Source organism: Acomys minous (assembly GCF_964271855.1).
Source record: "Acomys minous genome assembly, chromosome: 19".
Taxonomy (NCBI): domain Eukaryota; kingdom Metazoa; phylum Chordata; class Mammalia; order Rodentia; family Muridae; genus Acomys; species Acomys minous.
The window spans coordinates 34,749,725-34,769,559 of record NC_140499.1 but is presented as its reverse complement, the minus strand read 5'-3'; the positions used below and the strand labels follow the sequence as shown (position 1 = coordinate 34,769,559).

General features: G+C 39.8%; 1 pseudogene across 1 annotated transcript; it reads right to left on the bottom strand.

Annotated features, from left to right (window-relative positions):
- Window positions 1-8,810: 8,810 nt before the first annotated feature.
- Window positions 8,811-19,481, bottom strand: LOC311590302 (elongin-C-like; annotated as a pseudogene). The gene is made up of 2 exons: window positions 19,412-19,481; window positions 8,811-9,175 (listed from the first exon to the last, which is right to left on the bottom strand). The product of its transcript is annotated as an elongin-C-like (transcript).
- Between the last annotated feature and the right edge of the window lie 354 nt (window positions 19,482-19,835).

Below are 19,835 nucleotides of genomic sequence, written 5' to 3'. Positions count from 1 at the left end.
AGCAGAAGAGTCAGAGACACCCTCATCCCACTGTTAGGAGTCCCATTAAAAAAAAAAAAACAAGCTCTAAGCTAAACAACCACAACATTTATGTAGAGGAGCTAGCTCAGACACATGCAGGCTCCCTGATTGTCACTTAGGTCACTGTGGTCCCTCATGAACCTTGCTTAGTTCTCCTCATGTCCTAGACCACTCTGGCTCCAAAATCTGTCCTCTCCCTCTCCCGTGGGGTTCTTTCTAATACTCAGGTGTGGGTCTCTGCATCTGGTCCCGTCAGCTGCCGGAGGAAGCCTCTCTGATGCTGATTGGGCTAAGCATCAACCTATGAGCAGAGTAGAAATGACATTAGGAATTGTTCACCTGACTTGTTGCTAGTTGTGTTTAGTTCTACCCTAGGTCTCTGTGTCATCCAGCTTCCCATTGCTGGCCATCAAGGCAGTGACCAGGTTGGACTGGTCTAACTGGAGGCCCAAGCCACAAGAGGGAGTCCATGCTGGACACATATTATGTGTGTCTTTCTGGGTCCTGGTTGTCTCACTCAGAATGGTATTTTCTAGTTCCATCCATTTGCCTGCAAATTTCATAGTGTCAATGTTTTTGACAGCTGAGTAACACTCCCTTGTGTAAATGTACCATATTTTCTTTATCCATTCTTCAGTTGAGGGGTATGGAGGTTGTTTCCAGTTTCTGGATATTATGAATAAAGCTGCTATGAACATAGTTGAGAAAATGTCGTTGTGGAAAGAAAGAAAGAAAGCAAGCAAGAAAGAAAGAAAGAAAGAAAGAAAGAAAAGAAGAAAAATGTCATAGTGGTAGACTGGAGCATATTTGGGGTATATGGCCAGGATTGGTATGGCTGTATCTTGAGGTAAATCAATTTTGTGAGGAACCACCACACTGACATCCACAGAAGCTGGTACAAGTTTGCATTTCCATGAACAACGGAGGAATGTTCCCTTGCTCCAAATCCTCACCAGCATGAGCTGTCACATATGTTAGTGATCTTAGCCATTTTGACAGGTGTAAGATGGAATCTCAAAATAATTTTAATTTGTATTTCCATGATGGCTAAGGATGTTGAATATTTCAACAATTTGAGAGTCTTCTATTGAGAATTTTCTTTGTAGCTCTGTACCTCATTTTTAATTGGATTACTTGAATTTTTTTGATATCTAATTTCTTAAGTTCTTTATATATTTTGAATATAGCCCTCTATCCGTTTTGGACTTGGTGAAAACTTTTCTATTCTCTAGGCTGGCATTTTTGTCCTTTTGATGGTGTCCTTTGCAATATAGAAGATTTTCAAGTTCATGAGGTCTCATTTATTAATTGGTGATCTTAGTAGCTGCACCATCAGTATTTTGTTTAGAAAGTTGTCCCCTGTGCCAATGCATTCAATATAGTGCTTATATATGCTATCCTATCATCTGCAAATAGTGACACTTTGACTTTTTCCTCTCCAGTTTGTATCCCCTGGATCTCCTTCAGCAGTGTTATTGCTCTAGCCAGAACTTTAAGTACTATATTGAATAGATATTGAGAGACTGGACAGCCTTGTCCTGTTCCTGATTTTAGTGGAATTGCTTTGATTTTTCTCTCCATTTATTTTTATGTTGGCCATAAGTTTGTTGTAAATTGCCTTTATTATGTTTAGGTATGTCCCTTGTACCTTTATCCAAAGGATTTTTCAGCATCTAATGAGATGATCACGTGTTTTTATTCTTTCAATTTTTTTTTTGTATGGTGGGTTACGTGGACCGATTTTCATATGTTGAACCATCCTTGCATCTCTGGGATGAAGCCTCATGGTGATGACCTTTGTGATGTGTTTTTAGATTTGGTTCTGGGGTATATTGTTGAGTATTTTCCCTTCAGTGTTCATGAGAAAAACTGGACTGTAATTCTCTTTGTTGAGTCTTTGTGTAATTTTTGGTATCAGGGCGACTGTGGCCTCATAAAATGAATTTGGCAATGTTCCTTCTGTTTCTATTTTTTGGAATATTTTGAGGAATATTGGCACTAACTCTTCTTAGAGAGATTCGTTCATAGTCTTCTGGGCTAAAACCATCTAGCCCTGGGTTTTGTTCTTTGTTTGTTGTTTCAGGGAGCCTTTTAATGTCTGTTTTCATTACCATAGGGATTATAGGTCCATTTAAATTGTTTATCTGTTCTTGATTTAACTTTGAAAAATGGTATCAGTTTGGTTCTGAACATGTAGCGTGGGTATTTGCATGTCAAATAGTCCAATACTGCATGCTATGAATTTCAGTATTTTAATTATATATACACTATTTTTTTGCTCTCATAGAAACATAGTGATTTAAATACGGATAACAAAATCTTTGAATATTTTTGTCATCTTCAATGTATCAAATTAGGTTACTTTGTCTTAGAAGGTTTCATTTTTAAAATCACTGTCTGACTGAAGCACCAACCAAGGACCATGTGTGGACTGGACCTAGGCACCCTACGCAGATGTATCCAATGGACAGGTTAGTCTTCATGTAGAGCCCCAAGTAAGGTAGCGGGCTGTCTCTGATAAAGACTCTATTGCACGCATTTTGATCACTTTCGCCTGGCAGGGCTGCCTTGTCAGGCCACCATGGTAGAGGATGCACTCAGTCCTGATGCTACTTGATGTGCTGGGATAGGTAGGTTGGTGGTGGGGGTTCCCCTTTTCTGAGGAGTAGGGGAGGAGGATATGAAGAAGAGGGAGGTTGGGACCAGGAGGAGAAAAGGGGGGATTTGAGAGGGATATAAAGTGAATAAATAAGTTGATTTTAAATAAGTAAATGAATAAATAATCACTGTCTGAGTTTCTCATTTGAGTTCCATTTTCAAATCTTTCAGTGAAACTCTGGCACTGCATAATGGTAGAGTTTCCAACAATTCCTGAAACTGTGCTAAGCACACTTCTGTCTGCTTATGCAAGCCAGTGTTCTTAGCACTAACAATTACATATCAAATTATCAATCAATTCTGAAAATATATTGAAGATACTTTAGGTCTACTGTGCCAAATAATTCAGCCAAAACTGAATTCTTACAGAGAAAGAAATAAGCATATCGACCTCAGTAGAACGTAAGTTTGTCTTCATCTTTATGTAATGGTAGAATTATATACACTAAATAATTGTTTCAAATAATTTTTATAATTTATTATCAGTAAATGTTTTATTTATGTACCTATAAGCCCAGAATTATGTAGAAATGTCTGAGCCTGACAGGGATGATATGTGGGACAATGTGAAAAGGCCCTTCCCTAATCCTATGTTTCCCCAGCACAGCTTGCCTTCTTGGGGATCTCAAGCCTGTGCCTGTGAAATACTTCCTTGAGGTGAGTGGACTGTCCCCAGTGTACATGGAAATCTCCAGGCTTCTTCAGTCTGGCTACTCTTTAGCCTGGTTTGATCTAGTCTCATTAAACGCAATGACCAGAACAATGCATGATATTTTCAGGTTCAATAAACCGGCAAGGCAATGCTTATTTTCATTTTCCATGGTTTTCTGATAAGAACAGGAGATAAAAAGTGGTCATGAAGTTTTCGGGCTGGAAGTCCAGAAGCAGCTGTTCTGGAAATGGCCGTGGTCTTATCAACAGTGCCTTCCTTGCTGGAGGCAAGATCAGAGTTCTGATCCCTGGTTCCTTATTATCTCTCTGCTAGGTGAGCACTTCTGCCTGGGGGGGCTACACATGAGGAGTGACCCAAACTGAGAAGACGGCCCGGGACACCTCACGAGTAGGCCAACTGGACTAATTATCCTTCAGGTTTTACCCAGTTTCTGCCACCAGTCTTATAAAACACTCCCAGACTAGATGCTCAGGTACCCCCTATCCTTTCTCTGAGGCATCTTACAATAAAACTTCTTTCTAGAACCTACCACTATAGTCTATAAATTTCCTTCTTCAAGTTTGTGAGACAAACTTGTGTGTGACTATGAGCTTCCCTTTCTCCTGAGCTAAGAGAGAAAATATCCATTAAGTCCAAGTGTGTACGTGTGTGGGGTGTCTATGTATGTGTGTGTTTGTGTGGTATGCAGATGTGGAGGGATGTGAGGGACTCTGTATGTGTCTGTATGTCTGTGTGAAGGTGTGTATGTATATGTATATATGTCTCTGTGTGCATGTGTGTGGAGGCATGTGTTTCTGTGTATGCATGTGTGTGTGTATGTGTCTGTATATGTATGTGTGGTGTGTGTGTGTGTATATATGCAGGGTGTGTATGTCTGTGTCCATGTGGGGTTTGGAGAGAGGTGTGTGTGTGTGTGTGTGTGTGTGTGTGTGTGTCTATATGTGTCCCTGTGGGGTGTGGAAATATAAGTGTCTCTACATATACATTTTTAAATGTTAATTTAAAATTTTTTGTTTGTGTGTGAGTGTATGTTGCTGAAGCACAGGTGTGGAGGTCAAAGAATAACTTTTGGCAGTTGATTGTTTCTGACCTTTGTGTGGTCCAGGCATCAAAGTCAGGCTGATGGGTCTGCACTGCAAGTGCTTTGACGACTGAGCCATCTCCTAGCCCAATAGTCACACCTTTATTTTATTTTAATTGCTTTTGAAAATATATTTTTCAAAAAACTTAAAAAAGAACATATATTTTTCATATAATATGTTCTGATTACGGTTTCCCCTCTCCCTACTCCTCTGAGATTCTCCCCTCTTCCTCAGCCACCCAAATCCTCACTCTTTCTTGTTCTTTCTTTCGTTAGAAAGCAAACAGGCATCTAGAAAAAAAAAGTTATAGTAAAATAAGATAAGATAAAACTACACAAACCAGAATAGGACAAAACAAAACAAACAAATAAAGAGGAATAAAAGAGCCAAAGAAGAAAAGCCACAAGAAACACATATAGATGCAGAGAAAAACACATTTGCACACACAGAAATTCTATAAAAACACAAAACCAGAAATCATAGCATATAAGCAAAAGATCCATAAAGTTAAAAAGAATGAGATAAACCCCAGACAGAACGTTATGAGAAAAAAATCTAAAATTACCATTGACTTCATTTGTATGCCCAGTAAGACTGCATGTAGAAAGAAAACTAAAGGAAAACTTTCTTTGTGAGCAGTTATCAGCTGGAGCCAGCTTCTGGCTTAGAGATAGGACCCTGTGTTCTCTTCTCCTTTCAATGAGCAGGGGGGGATTTTTTTTCCGGTAAGTTCTGTTACTCTGGAGACACATAACTAAAACATAGCCCTAGTCTTACACAAATTTCTTGATCTTGCAGACTATAAGCTCTCTCAGTAATAAGGTGATCAGAATATGGCGTGGGAATCTGGATTTTGGCCTGGGATTTTTTTTTCTACAAATCATTAGATAATGATGATTACTTAAAATGTGCAATTCCACTGTATTAAAGTCAGTGTGTGTGTGTGTGTGTGTGTGTGTGTGTGTGTGTGTGTGTTTAACTTTACCACCTGCCACATGTAAAATTATAATGCAAGTTAACTTCTGAATTAATAGTTTTGAGGTTTTTTGGAAATCATTCTCTTAAAACCTTTAAAGTATGTACCAGTTACCTTTCTGTGGCTGTAGTAAAATACTCAAGGCAACTGAATAATAGAGAGAGAGTTTATTTTGGCTTATGGTTGCCGAGGGATAGGAGTCCATGGTGGCAGCGCAGAGGCATGGCAGCTGGGATAGGGTGCCAAGAGCTCACATTGTGACCCACAAACCCAGGACAGAGAGAAAACAACTGGAAGGTGCGGGAATTTCAAAACTCTCAATGCCCTCACCCAGTCAGAAACTCATTACTTTGTATGTCCATATGCTAACCTACAAGACTAAAAAATGCTTCCATAAGACGGGACTGTAGGCAAGTCTGTAGGTCATTTTTTTCCATTCATGATTCAGATGAGGGGAGGACCCAGACCGTTGTAGGTGGTGCTGGTGGTCCTGGGTTCTACAAAGAAGCAGGCTGAGCAAGCCAGGAGAAGCAAGTCAGTAGGCTGCACCCCTCCATGGCCTCTCCATGGGCTTCTGCTTCCAGGTTCCTGCCATCCTTGACTTCCTGTCCTCCCTTCCTCAATGATGAACAGTGCTGAGGTGGTGTAGACCAAATAACCCCTTCCTTCCCCAAGTTTCTCTGGTCATGGTGTTTTATCACAATAGAAACCCCGAGTAAGACAGTGTATAATTCAGAAACAGTTCTGAGTCTAGGAGCCCGGTGTGAACTCTAGTTATGCCCTAAGTAGCCTGTTGGCTATGAAACTCACCACGGTGCTTCATCTCACTTCTATGCAGCCTATTAACTGAAGTGGCCTCTTGCCTGCAGTAACTGTAGGAGGATAAACACCCAAGGATAGTATTGAGCATATCCAGATTTCAGCTAATAATATTGGAAATGGGGGGGGGAGTAAGGTGAGTAAGGCAAAGATTAAATCTTAGAACTATATTGAAAAAACTAAAAGTGGAAGGGACTAAGGGAAAAATTGCAGTTTGGGGGCTACGGTAACCCCTGCTTTTTCCTATGTTCAATGTTATTTTCTCAAATCCCACTTTAGGGAGGTAGCCCTACCTGACAGAAAATAAAGCTTGCCTAATTTGACCAACGACTTTGGACAGTGGTCTTGGCTGTCCTTTGCTGAGATTAACACAAGTCCTGGATTGAGCACCGTTGTCTCTTTGTTGTTTCAGGCCATTGGTAATGTTTAACGGGAAACTGGGAATTTCCAAAAGGCATTTTATATCTTGTGTTCATATCTTGGAGTCCAGTAGCTGAAGCGCTAATGCTCTTTTGGAAGCGTCAGGTTGCCTCGCTTTTCAATGTTGCTTGCATTTCTGTACACCTTGCACATCCCTTTGGGGATCTCTTCTGGCTTAAGAGTGGCAGCCTGCTCCTGAACGCTCTATCCCTGAGACCACTCAGAGAGGAGGAAACAGACTGTGGTAGCAGTGTCAACATCAAACCATGCAAGATACTGAGATGCATTTAAAATCAGTCTCAGCCCACTTCACAGAACTGACTGAAAGCTGCAGAACTGTCCTAGAATGTGCTGGGAAGCTAACTGTTGAACAGCTTCTGAGATTTTATTTACTTTTATTTTGTGCGTATGGGTGTCGGCCTGAACGTATGTCTGTGCACCACATGGATGTAGTCCCTGTGGATGGCGAAAGAGGGCTCAGGTCCCCTGGAACTGGAGTTGTAGACTGTTGGAGTCTTGGTGTAGGTGCTGGAAACTGAATCTCAGTCCTCCGGAAGAGCAGCCAGTGCTTCTAAATGTTAAGTTATCTCTCCAGCATCTATGAAGCTAAACTTTAATTAATGCAGAGGCAATACATAAAAGAGAGTAAAGGACAGAACTAGGGAAAGGCGGGAAAAGGAGGGAAAGCAAGGTCAAAAGAATGAAAGAAGAAAGGAAAATAGAGGAGGATAGAATAGATGGGCTGAACAAAGAACAGGAACCTAGAACAAAAAAGGAAAAAAACAAAACAGAAACAAAGCATATTTCCTACAGTGACAAAGTTCACAAATTGAAAAAAAAAAAACAATAAGATAATCGCATAGGGCTTTTTGTTGTTGTTGTGGTTTGGTTTGGTTTGTTTCTCCAAACGAAGGAACTACAGGGAGCAGAAAGGGTAGAAAGGTTTGGAAACAGCCTTGTCTCCAGCCAGCATGGCTAAACTGTGCTGAGCTTATGGCTCTCCAGCTGTGCTGAGCTCATGGCTCTCCAGCATGCATCTGTTCCTGCTCTGCTGTGGCATTCTTTTACTTCCTTCACCGACTTCTGACACTTTTATTTCTCTCTTTAGGAGAAAAATCTATTATTTTTTCTTAAGTAATTATCATTTGCGTGACTAGATGACTTCAGTTCAGCTACGACTCCAAAAGCTGTACCTGGTCATCTTCCAAAATTACTTTTAAATAAAGTTCTTAAATTGTAGCAATAAAACACAAGATGCACTTAGACAATATTGCAGTTTACCAAAATTCACATAAGAAATCTCAACTCATACTCTTTGAGTTTAAAATTTCAAGGGGTTTGGCCACATTACGAACATGCTTTTCCTGTAATTATCTGCATAGCTCTAGTGCTCAGTGGTCGTGAGATCAGAGCTAGTTCTTAAAATAAAAATAAATAAATAAATAAATAAACACCAAAACCCATAAAAATACTTAGCCCTGTAATTTACCTGTAGAGTCTGTTCATTCACACTTACAATCCAGAATTTGCTATAACACTTATAATTTTAAAGGTCACATCCAAAGGAGAAAGCAAACCTACAAGCTGTCATTGTTCGTTTCTTTCTTGCCTTGTGAGACGCCCCTAATTGTTGATATAGCAAACAAATGTTTTAATTAATTAATTTACTTACTCACTCTACATCCCATTCAAAGCCCTTCCCTCCTTCTTCCCCTGTCTCCCCTCCCCTACTCCTCAGAAAACGGGAGCCCACCCTACCAACCAACCTGAGTACATCAAGTCGCATCAGGACTGAGCACATCCCCTTCCACTGATGCCTGATGAAGGAAGCCCTGCCCGGGGGATGTGATGGAAAAGCAGACAACAGAGTCAGCCCCCTCTCCCCTTACTAGGGAGCCCACATGAAGACTAAGCTGACCATCAGCTACATCTATGTAGGGGGCCTAGGTCCAGTCCATTCATGGCCCTTGGTCAAGTGCTTCAGCCTCCACAAGCCTCTCTGGGCCCTGATTAGTTGGTTCTGTTGGTCTTGTGGAGCAAACAAATTTTATCTCTTCTATGCGAAGGAACAGAAGGAATTTGCTTGGCAATTAACTTTAGAGTTCAGTTTTATACAGGCAAGGTGCTTTATGTGAAAAAATTACTAACTGAACTACAGGTATTAAATACTGAAAAATTAACAGTTTATTATAATTTATTTTATTTAACAATCTAGGAAGCTTGCAGCCATCAGCAGCCCCAGTGAAATTCCCGGTGCAATTGGGAATTCAGGCATATTCGTGGAGCCGACCCTGTAGGTAAAATACATGCATACTTTGAGTAGCATGTCTGAAGGGATTTCTCTAAAGTTGACCTCATTGGTTTCGTTCTCAGCAAACTGCCCTTGGCCCATGCAACATGGCCTTTATTGTTCCTGAGGTAATACATGTTCTCTTTTTACAATAAATTCATGACCACCAGAAGCTATTAATTTGACATACACAGCATCAGGGCCTTCCCAGCCACCACAGGTTTCCTTCTCTCCGTCTATTGTATTTTAATAAAATCCTACTTGATCCCACAGGAGTCTTAAAGTTTCCTGGAGATGCAGGGACGTGGTCTGCTAATAACGTGCCTCTGAAGGAAGCACACTGTGTTCTTGCCCCTAAAATCTACTTTTTTTAAAACATCATTCTAACTCTTCTTTGCCAACTCTCACGGAGATACCCACTAATCTACCATTTAACACCACTGCACCCCCATCTAATCTAGATATGTTAAACTTGTCTCAAACATACTTGTTTCAAAACATATTCCTCCCAAGTTCACAGACACAATTCACATAAGCCTTAGTATAGGTGCCAGTTAGCAGGAGCAGCGCAGGCTGATGCTGTTGCAGCTTCTGATGCAGTTTGTGTCCTGGCTCTTTGTGGTACTTATTGTCATAGGTGGTGTGACTCTAGATGATGTCATTTATCATCCTAGATAAGAAAGACAATTCGTGTGTGTGTGTGTGTGTGTGTGTGTGTGTGTGTGTGTGTGTGTGTGTATGAATAGAATATATTCTATTTACCTCCAGCATAAAACATTCTAATAAACAGGCCCTTTCTGGACATTCATCCAAGTTTTCAAAGCTTGTGTCTGTGTTTTTCCTTTCCCTCTCCTTTCTGTTAGTCAGGCTTTCTAGTTAAGTCAGTTGGCTGCTTGTACACTAACTTACTCAGCCCCTTTTCGGAAAACCTAAAGAAAAGTTTAGCCACTCTCACTGTTCTAAGCATTCTTTGTCCGATGATTAGTTTTTACTTTATTGTGTGTTATTTAAAAATTTGAAGTTTAGGGCTGGAGAGAGAAATGGCTTAGAGGTTAAGAACACTCGCTGTCTGGTCTCTCAGAGGTCCTGAGTTCAATTCCAAGCAACCACATGGTGACTCATGACCATCTATAATGTGATCTAATGCCCTCTTCTGGTGGACAGGTGTACATGCAAGCGAAGTACTGTATACATAATGAATAAATAAATCTGTTTTAAAAATTGAAGTTTAAAAATTAGAATTAGAATTGACAAAAAAAAAAAAACCTTTATGACTAGAGACGTCAAGTACATAACATCCCTGCCACCATGCTGGGAAAATGTCCTCAGCCAAGATAAGAATCAGACCTTGAAAACCTGTCTTTAGTACTTATCACTAGATAGCACTATGGCTAGATAGTAGAGCCTTTAATTAGCACACTGAAGTCTCCAAATTTGGTCCCTAGCACCACATGCGGGCGCGCGCGCGCACACACACACACACACACACACACACACACACACACACACACCATGTAATAATAAAATATAGACAGAACATATTTATTTTCTCTTACAGAGCCCTTTAGATTAGACTTTTGTCCTACCTCAAAAATAAATTCTATCTGTGGATAGGAAGAAAACTAGATATAATTTACATACTCTAAAAGAAATCAAACACAGTCTTCTTTGTTTCTAAAGTTCTTTGTGTTACGTACAAGATACATGGAATGCCATGAAGGATGCCAATGCCAAGTTTGCCTGTAGTGTGTTAATTCCATTGGAAGGATCTGAAAAATGGGCCCACAGCATGCATATATAATGTAATTCTCTAAGTACTGCTAATGACATTGGAGTGAACAGGGTGCGGAGTGGCTAGCAGATGCTACAGTCACTGAGAAATCCTGAGCAGATCTCTTTCCACATTGCTCAGTCAACCTCCCCAAAGTCAAGAGAGCACCACCTCATTTCAAAGGTAGAATGACAGAAGCATATTTCAAAGAGTGTCTCAAGGCAAAAGCCGACTCAAACTTTTAGTAGCTCTGGTGTGTTTATTCGCTTGCTTTCAACATAATTTTCTATGATAAGCCATCCCTCTCAGTGTCTTCCAGCGGTCTGAGACAGGGCTTAGCAAAGACAGAAGACACGTCCTTTGGCACTTCTTCCCAGAGTCTCGCATTCCCCTCAAGCACTTCTGTAGATGGATGATGCACTTGGGTTCTGGTTTTCATTTGCTGACTTCGGGATTCACTCTGTCTCAGCCTCTCATGCGTTTTATAAACAGTGAATCTCTTTCTCACCCGCTCACAGAGATGAACTAATGTAAAAATTATTAACTCATGCTCTTCACATCTTATTGAGTGAAGCAGAAGGAGAAGAAAAATAACAACCATAATTCTCACACAAAAGCTGCCAGTTGTGGTGGCACCCAGTTGTGATCCCAGCAGGAAGATGGTGAGCCTGGGGCCAAGCCAGGTGACATAGCCAAACTCACCTAAAATAAATAAACAATATAACAAAGTCATCTGCATTGGAGCATCTTAAAATTAAACTCTGGACTTAGTGCAGGTAATCTTATACACTCCTTGTGTACCAGAATTCCACAAATGGGCAGGAAACCAAACTAGCATTTTATAATGGGTGAAATTTTATTAGTAAAATACCATATGTCTAGGAACAATTTAAACTTGGTCGTGGAGTTGTGTGTTGAAAAGAGTCTCAGAGGGGATTCAAAGCATTGCCAGAAATCCAAGAACAGTGGATCAAGAGGCCTGCAAAGCCAGACTTGACCTAAAGTCTAGAGAGTTAACTGGGAGCCAAGATGGAAAGAGCACTGTTGTTTCTAGGCTCAAATGTGTTCTTGTGAACATGGCTTGAAAGCAGTTTGCACTTTGTTTACATTGAAAGTAATTAGCCATGTTTGAGGCCTGTGTCAGAACAGAGTCCAAAAAACTAGCAAAGACAAAAAAAAGAAAAAGTCAAATTAGCGCTTGAAAAAAACAACTGAATAATGTGAACTGCTACTCATGTAATTACCTATAATGAACAGTTTTATAGAAATAGAAAAAAAATACCATCTCAAGCCTTCTAGCAAGCAGAATGTGTACTGAGATGTCTGGAAGGAGACAAAAGATGAAATGTTAGGGATCGTAGCTTTTTGAGAAGCCCTTCCTGGTCTTTTAGAAACCACAATATGCTACCTACGAACTAGAAAGGACACCCTGGGTGAGCACTTTCAATACATTAAAGACTCAAGTAGCCAGAGACAGCCCTCCATCAATATTCTCTTGAAACAAATGATTTCTATAGTCAATGTGGGGATCCACAGACTAAGCTTCCTTCTACATTCACTATATAAAAGAAATGCTTGAAAAATCCACTTTAAAGATGTATCCTTCTTTCAATTATGTACGTGTGTGTGTGTGTGTGTGCCTAAGGATGGGTATATACATTTGAGTCAGGTGCTCAGGGAATACTGAAGAGGGTGTCCAATCTCTTGGAGCTGGAGTTATGGGAGGTTGTGAGCCACACAAGATAGATTACGGAAACCAAACCCAGGTCCTCTACAAGAGCAGTATATGCTCCGAGCCTCTGAGCCGTTGCTCCAGCCCACCAATCCATTCTTATAGCTATGAGGAAAAGCTACCAGCTATTGCCACAGTAATTAAATAGGTGAGGAATAGACACTATTGACAAAAAAAATAGAGCCAAATGGAAATTCTGTATCTGGAAATGGAATATCCAAAATTAAAAATTACTAGATAGTATTATTGAAAATAAAGACGATAAGGTAAATAAAATTAAGTCAAATAGAAATGATTAAATCTGATGAACAGAGAAGAACAATGAGTCCAACAATTTAAATTAAAATTTTTATATTATATGTGTGGTTGGTTTCTCTCTCTCTCTCTCTCTCTCTCTCTCTTTCTCTCTCTCTCTCTCTCTCTGTCTCTCTCTCTCTCTCTCTCTCTGTGTGTGTGTGTGTGTGTGTGTGTGTGTGTGTGTGTGTGTGCGCGCGCGCCCATGTGCCTACTGCCCTAGGACATAGGAAGAGGACATCTGGTTCCCCGTGAACGGAGATACAGACAATTGTGAGTTGACATAGAGGTGCTGGAAGTTTAAGCCAGATCTTCTGCACAAGCAACAAGTGTTTTAACCACTGAGTCAACTCTCGAAAACCAATCAAAACAATTTTTAAAATGTCTTAGTGTGCTGAAAGAGGCCACCAATTGGAGAGGGAATTGGAAGGAGATATAAGAAGGGTTGGAAAGGGAGAGGGAGGAGGTGATATAAATACGGTATATATATATGAATGTATAAAAAATTAATTTAACAATATAAATGGTCTTAGTAGCAGTAGCCTATCGGACAATATCAACTGTTCTAACTCATTTAATAAGAGTATGAAGAGGCAAAAAGATACATAGTTTAAAATAGTATTTTAGAGCCTCAAGAACTTCAGCAAATTCCAAATATATACAGTGAAAATCACATCTAGAAACATTCTAATTAACAAATAAGTAATCAAAGATAAAAAGAAAAATCTTGAAATTAGCTAAAACAAAAGACAGCACATACAGGCAAGCAGCACCACAAATAGTAAGTCAAGAAGGCAAGGATATGGACATATTAAAAATGCTAAAATAAAGTAGTTTGTACAACACTGCTGTATATGCAACACCTGAGAAAATTTGGTCAGTGAAAAGTCTATAAGAAAAAGAGAATTAAAGGGAAGCAGCACTATACAGAAAGATTAGCCTAGAGCAAGAAACGAAAGAGACAATAAGTAATAAATATATTTTAAAGCGAGGTTTTGGATCTTAAATGCACCACAAAGGCATTTAGTGTTGAATGTTTGTTTCTCAGTGTGTTGCGAGATGGGGCCTTTGGGAGATGGCTGATTCACAAATAAACTCATGAGGCACTTGGGAGGTGGTAAGAAGCCTTGGGAGGTGGCCTCGCCATTGTTAATCTTGGTTGCTAACTTGGTCAGATGGAGAAGCACCTAGATTATAAGGCACATCTTGGGGTGTGTCTGTGAGAAGTTTCTAGTGGTTTAAATAAGGTGTACTTGGAACAAATGTTCCCTAAATTATTTCTGCACATCTCACAGTCTCTCTCTCTCTCTCTCTCTCTCTCTCTCTCTCTCTCTCTCTCTCTCTCTCTCTCTCTCTCTCTCTCTCTCTCTCTCCTTCCAGCCAAGAGGTGAACAATTTTTGCTCCATGATATCCTCTCAACTCTGATATTCTACCTAACTGTCCACTAAGAAACAATGCAATAAAGTAACCATGGTCTGAAATCTCTGAAGCAGTAGACAAACATAGACTTTCCTCCTTGATTACATTTAGTGTTCTGTCACAGCCATAGAAAGCTAATCCAACAACGGCTGGCTATGAACAGAAAGTCCATGAATCTAGTAGCTATTTAGTTCACAAGGCTGGAGGTCTCAGCTGGTCTTCAGCAGATGGTTGAATCCAGAGGAAGCAGGTTCTAGAGCCACTGTCTGAACGGACTTTCTAGCAAGCTGAGAGCATGCAGGCACAGAGACAAGGCTGCTTTCTTTCATGTCCTGACACAGGCTTCCAACAGAAGGTGTGGCCCTGATTAAAGTCACGTGTCATTTCTTCTCCAGATCTAGAATCAAGATGTGTGCCTCCTCACCTCAAGATCCAGATCAGAAGTGGATCTTCTTACTTCAAATGAAGCAACAACAACAACAAATCTCTCACAGGTTCGTTCTCCATTTTTGGATTTTAGTTAATTTCAGATGTAGTCAGGTTGACAACCAAGAATTGCCATCCTGGACACAGCATGGCCTCCTGCTTTTGCTGCTGTGTCTTTCTTTTCTTTCTTTCTTTATTTTAAAGATGTATTTATTTATTATGTATACAATATTGCCTGCACGTACACCTGCAGGCCAGAAGAGAGCACCAGATCTCATTATAGATGGTTGTGAGCCACCTTGTGGTTGCTGGGAATTGAACTCAAGACCTCTGGATGAGCAGTCAGTGCTTTTAACCTCTGAGCCATCTCTTCAGCCCTGCTGTATCTTTCAATCCACAGTCGGCTGCACCCTCTGGACCTGGAAGCCAAAATAAGTCAGTCATTTCTCAAATTTGTTTTCATTACGTATTTGATCGTAGCAATAAGAAAAGTAACTGTCACAAGCCATGGAAGACAGCATGATATTAACCGAGTGGGCTGATTGGTAATGCTTAGAGCAAGAGTAACAAAGTTAAATGCACATCTGCGTTGATTAGCTTTAATGACCAGCTTGACGCAGCCTGGAATCACTTGGAAATAGAGTTTTTCTGAGGAATTATTTAAATCAGGTTGACCTGCGAGTGTGTTTGTAGGAGATTGTTTTGGTTGTCCGTTGGAAGCCCAGACCATTCTATGATACCCTAGGCAGGGAATTCTGAATTGTATAAGAGAGAAGAAAGCCAGCTGAGAGCAAGTCAGCAAAGATATGTTTGGTCTCTCTTTGCTCTTGACCATGGACGTGATGTAACTAACTGCTTGAGTTCTTGCCTTGACCTCCCTGAAATGCAAGATGATAACCTGGAATTATAAGGCAAATAAATTCTTTCCATCCCTACCGTGCTTTTTGTCAGGGTACTTTACCATAGCAACAGAAATGAAACTAGAACAATTTCTAAATGGAATACTTGAACATATTTGATAGGAACTTAAAACAAGTTAGAAAATAGATATAAATACATAATAGGTATAAAAATGTAACTGTCTAGACCGTTCAAAGCTAATGACAGGTCTAGTAAGGATATGTGCGAAGATCTGTGTTTTAGGAATTGTTATGTTTGTGGTGGGCGTAATGCATGCAGGAAGCAATGTAACTTTCTAGGCTGTTGGTTTGCAGTGTGTCAGCAACAGGACTGTCTGGGCAGGAGCTGTTAAAAATCCACAATGGATCTCTACCAAATCCAGAATTAGCCTGGTCTCTACTTGATTCTTCAGAAGTAGAGCCAGGAGAGGGTTCGGCAAGTAAGGTGCTTGCTGCCAAGACCTGTGCAACCCTACACACACACACACACACACACACACACACACACACACACACACACACACACACACAAGGTTTAAAAAGTACATAAGATTTTGAGAAACATTGCTGTAGAATTTTCCTCAGGGCATCTGCTTGGAATATGTATTAGTGATGCAGAGACTTGGATAATATTGAGTCTTTTAGTGATAAATGTTTCCCTGAAAATATGACTAAATTTGGCATTGATCCTAGTTTTATTACATCTCAGAGACAAAGTTTCATTTCTTTTATTTATTATTTGACAATTTCACATATGTATATATCACATCACAATCAGACCCTGCCCTCCATTTGGATTTTTTAAAAGGAAATTGGCATGAGGAATAGCCACTCTGGTCTTTCAGAAAATGTCACTCACATTTTAGTGTTGTTACACAAGAGATGGGTGCTTTTAAAAATCATTTCTTAACTGCTCTAGTGTAGATTTCAAACTTATCAATTATTAGCTGTTCAGCAGGAGATACGATCTGAACAAGAGCCTCTAACTCTTGCTTCTTTCTGTTATAACAAAGCCACAACTCACTGGCTCAAAATAGGATTTTCAAGACCCAATATTTTATTTGGATATATTTGAAGAGCAAAAATATTTCTATTGAAACTGTCTGTGAGAAAACACTCCCAATATAAAACATCTGTTTGCATTCATCTCTAGTTAAATACTAATATTTGCATAAGATAAGGAGGTCTGTGGAAATACTGTTATTTTAAGTACAGTAGTTCCACGGTGTTCTGTTTCTGAACTGTAGGGTATGTGTGTTCACCCCATTAACACGGGATTAAATATTTCCAACATGCCTGGTAATATGTATATCTGCAAATGAGTAGATCTGACTTTCTCACATCTTCCTGTTTTGCAAGAGGAAGACAGAGACTGGAGGGAGCGTAGGCTGGACACAGCTGTAGAAACACTGTGGAGTCCAGACCTGGGGAAATATGGAGTTCTAAACGAAGAAGATCAAGATGCCTGCATTTACTTTGCTGTGTACTGGGGTATGGAGAAACTCCAATCTCAACATTTTTCAAAGCAAGAATTTTGTAATGCACTTTGTAGTTTAACTCTTTTTGTGGAAAGTACTTTAAGGCTTCATAATCAAGACTTTAGGTTTTCAGTTTCTATTACATGATTGAGACCACGCAGGCCTGGAGCCTATAAAAGCCACCGGCACCCACATCTCTTCCCTGGCAATCTGAATGCGTTGCTCAGAAGGTATGATCTCAGTGTTGTGGTGATTAACCATAGCCCTGGTGACTACTGACAAGTTCAGAGTCTCTGTGCCACAATGCTGGGCCTCACCTTGCCCCTTCCTTCAAGGTAAGTGATCTTCAAGTGGATTTATTTTTTTCTCGTCTCTTCAGATCACCCACGTCAACTCTTTTCCAAGCCTGGGTCTTTCTGACCACAGTGAATGAGTTGTTAATCTCTTAAGACTTAGAAATTACTTTGGGCTGAACTCTGCTCCCCAAATGTCTTACATTGAAGTCTTAAAGCTGAGTAACTCAGTCCCAGGTGTTATCTGGAGACAGGCCCTTTAATGAGGCAACTAAGATAACATGAACTCACAAGAGGAGGTCAAGTAGGTATTCATTCTGAGTTATTAGAATCAGAAGCTGTGGCTTGCTACTGCACACTAGGCAGCTACTCAGAATACAGCACTGCACATGCTACTGCATACTAGGCAACTGCTCAGAACAATATGGTACTGTTCATCTTCTAAGAAGGATTTTGAAAGCTTTCACTATAAAAAAACAATAAATGTCTGGAGATATTGACACATTTTATCCCATTTAAACATTATATCCAGTGTACATTCACATGCATTGTAATCAATATGTCTAAATCTTATATTATTTTTAATTTATTATTATTATTATTATTATTATTATTATTATTATTATCAGTAGTAGTAGTAGGTGTGTGTGTGTGTATGTGTGTGTGTGTACATGCTGTCTATATGGGCCAAGTGTGGAGTTGTACACCTGTACTTCCCGTACTAGAGAGGCAGAGGCAGGCAGCCCTCCTGAGTTCCAGCCCAGCCTTGTCTACATAGTGAGTTTCAAACCAGCTAAGGGAACAAAGTGAGACCTTGTCCCACAAACACCAAACATATGATGTGTGTATAAACACATGTGACACGGTGTATGTATGTGGAATTCAAAGAACAGCCTTGGGGAGTGGGCTCTTCATCTATAAGACGCCACTAATGAGTGAGTATAGCCACTGCTTTCTTGATTAGAAAGCAGGGCTGTCTCATGCCTTTGAACATATACATAATTCACTTCCTCTCATGAACCAAACCCTTTCCTTCCTAAATTGCTTGTGGCCATGGCATTTCATCATAGCAATAGAAAGGAAATTAGGACATTTCCTAAATTGTATTTATCTTCCCATTATACCTATGTATCCAGTTATTTGTTTAATTCAATCTGGACTCACTTTAAAAGTAAATCCTATTGTGTATTTTTTAAGTTTTACAGCATATTAATGATATTACACAATGGATAATAACATTGTTATTAAAGTGAAATAGATTAACATCCACTCACATGCTTTTTCAAGTATGACAAGAACCGCTAAAATCCACTTATGTGATCTAAATCCCTAATATAATTTTACTCGTTGTAGTTTTCATGTTGCACACAATTGTTATTATTGGTCTGTTATTACTAGCAACAGACCCTCCAGAATTACAATGACCTAGGAATCAAGTCTGTGTACCTAGCAACCTTCTGTGGGACATCTAGATTTACCCCTTGGGAGTATGCTACTAAACACTCTTTGTACTTGAATATTGCAGCGGACCCCTAATCCTCGCCAGGGCTTCTACATTTTCTGTTGTCATTCAGAAGCCAACCCCTTCAAAGATTCCATTTGTTTCAGATGAGTTGTATGATATTTTTGGCAGTCTTGGCCTCACTTACACAAGAACTTTTGCATTATGCAAATGTACTGAAAATGGATGGCATCTTTCTTCCTTGTTTCATCTTCAACACTTCTAAAGAGAAAAAGCGACAGGACCGACACTGGGTAAAGCACGAGCAGCAAAGAGGATGTAGATCTCCTTGATGCTAACAGCAACAATGACAGCCTTTGCTTATTGGTTTGCTTATTTCACACTATCTCATTCAGTCACCTCTCACAGAAGTCTTTGATTTGCTATGATGCAACCTTACCACACAGATAAGAAACTGTAGTGTTTGGAGTTTAGGCAATATCCAGCAAGGTACGTGGCACCAATTTTCATTCCAAGTATTTAACTGAAGGCCAGAAATCTTTGTGTTTTATTTTTATTTGGTAAAATGAACATCATGAAAAAGGCACTCACATACAGCTTTATAAGTTATCTCAAAGAAAACGCCCTGTATAAGCATCAAGCAGCTCAGAAAAAGAATGTTGCCAACACCCTACAAGGTTTACTCTTGTCCTCTCACTTCTTAGTCCTTTCCTCACAAAGATGACCATGACCTTGATGTCTAACACCAAAGACTGCCTTGCTTGCATTGCGCTTCTTTGTGCCTAATTTTTAGCTTGAAGCAGTTGTTATAAACAAACAAACAAAAACAAAAACAAAAAAAACCCAATCGTTTGGTTTTACCAAAAAAGACTCAGGAGCCAGATGCTGGGATAAAAACCTGCTAGCTCAGACAGGGAGAGAAAGCACCCAGCTGATCTTCCTACTCAACCAATATCCCAAAAGGAAAAAGCCAAAAGCAAAAAGCCCCTTCTTTTTCACGCTGTCTTAAATACTCTTCTCTCAATGTCTCTCATTTTATTTAATCCCTGTCAGCTGGTTTCTTGTTCCATCTCTTGATTTAGGGTTGACTTTATTTAGCTCTTGGATTAAAGATGTGTGTC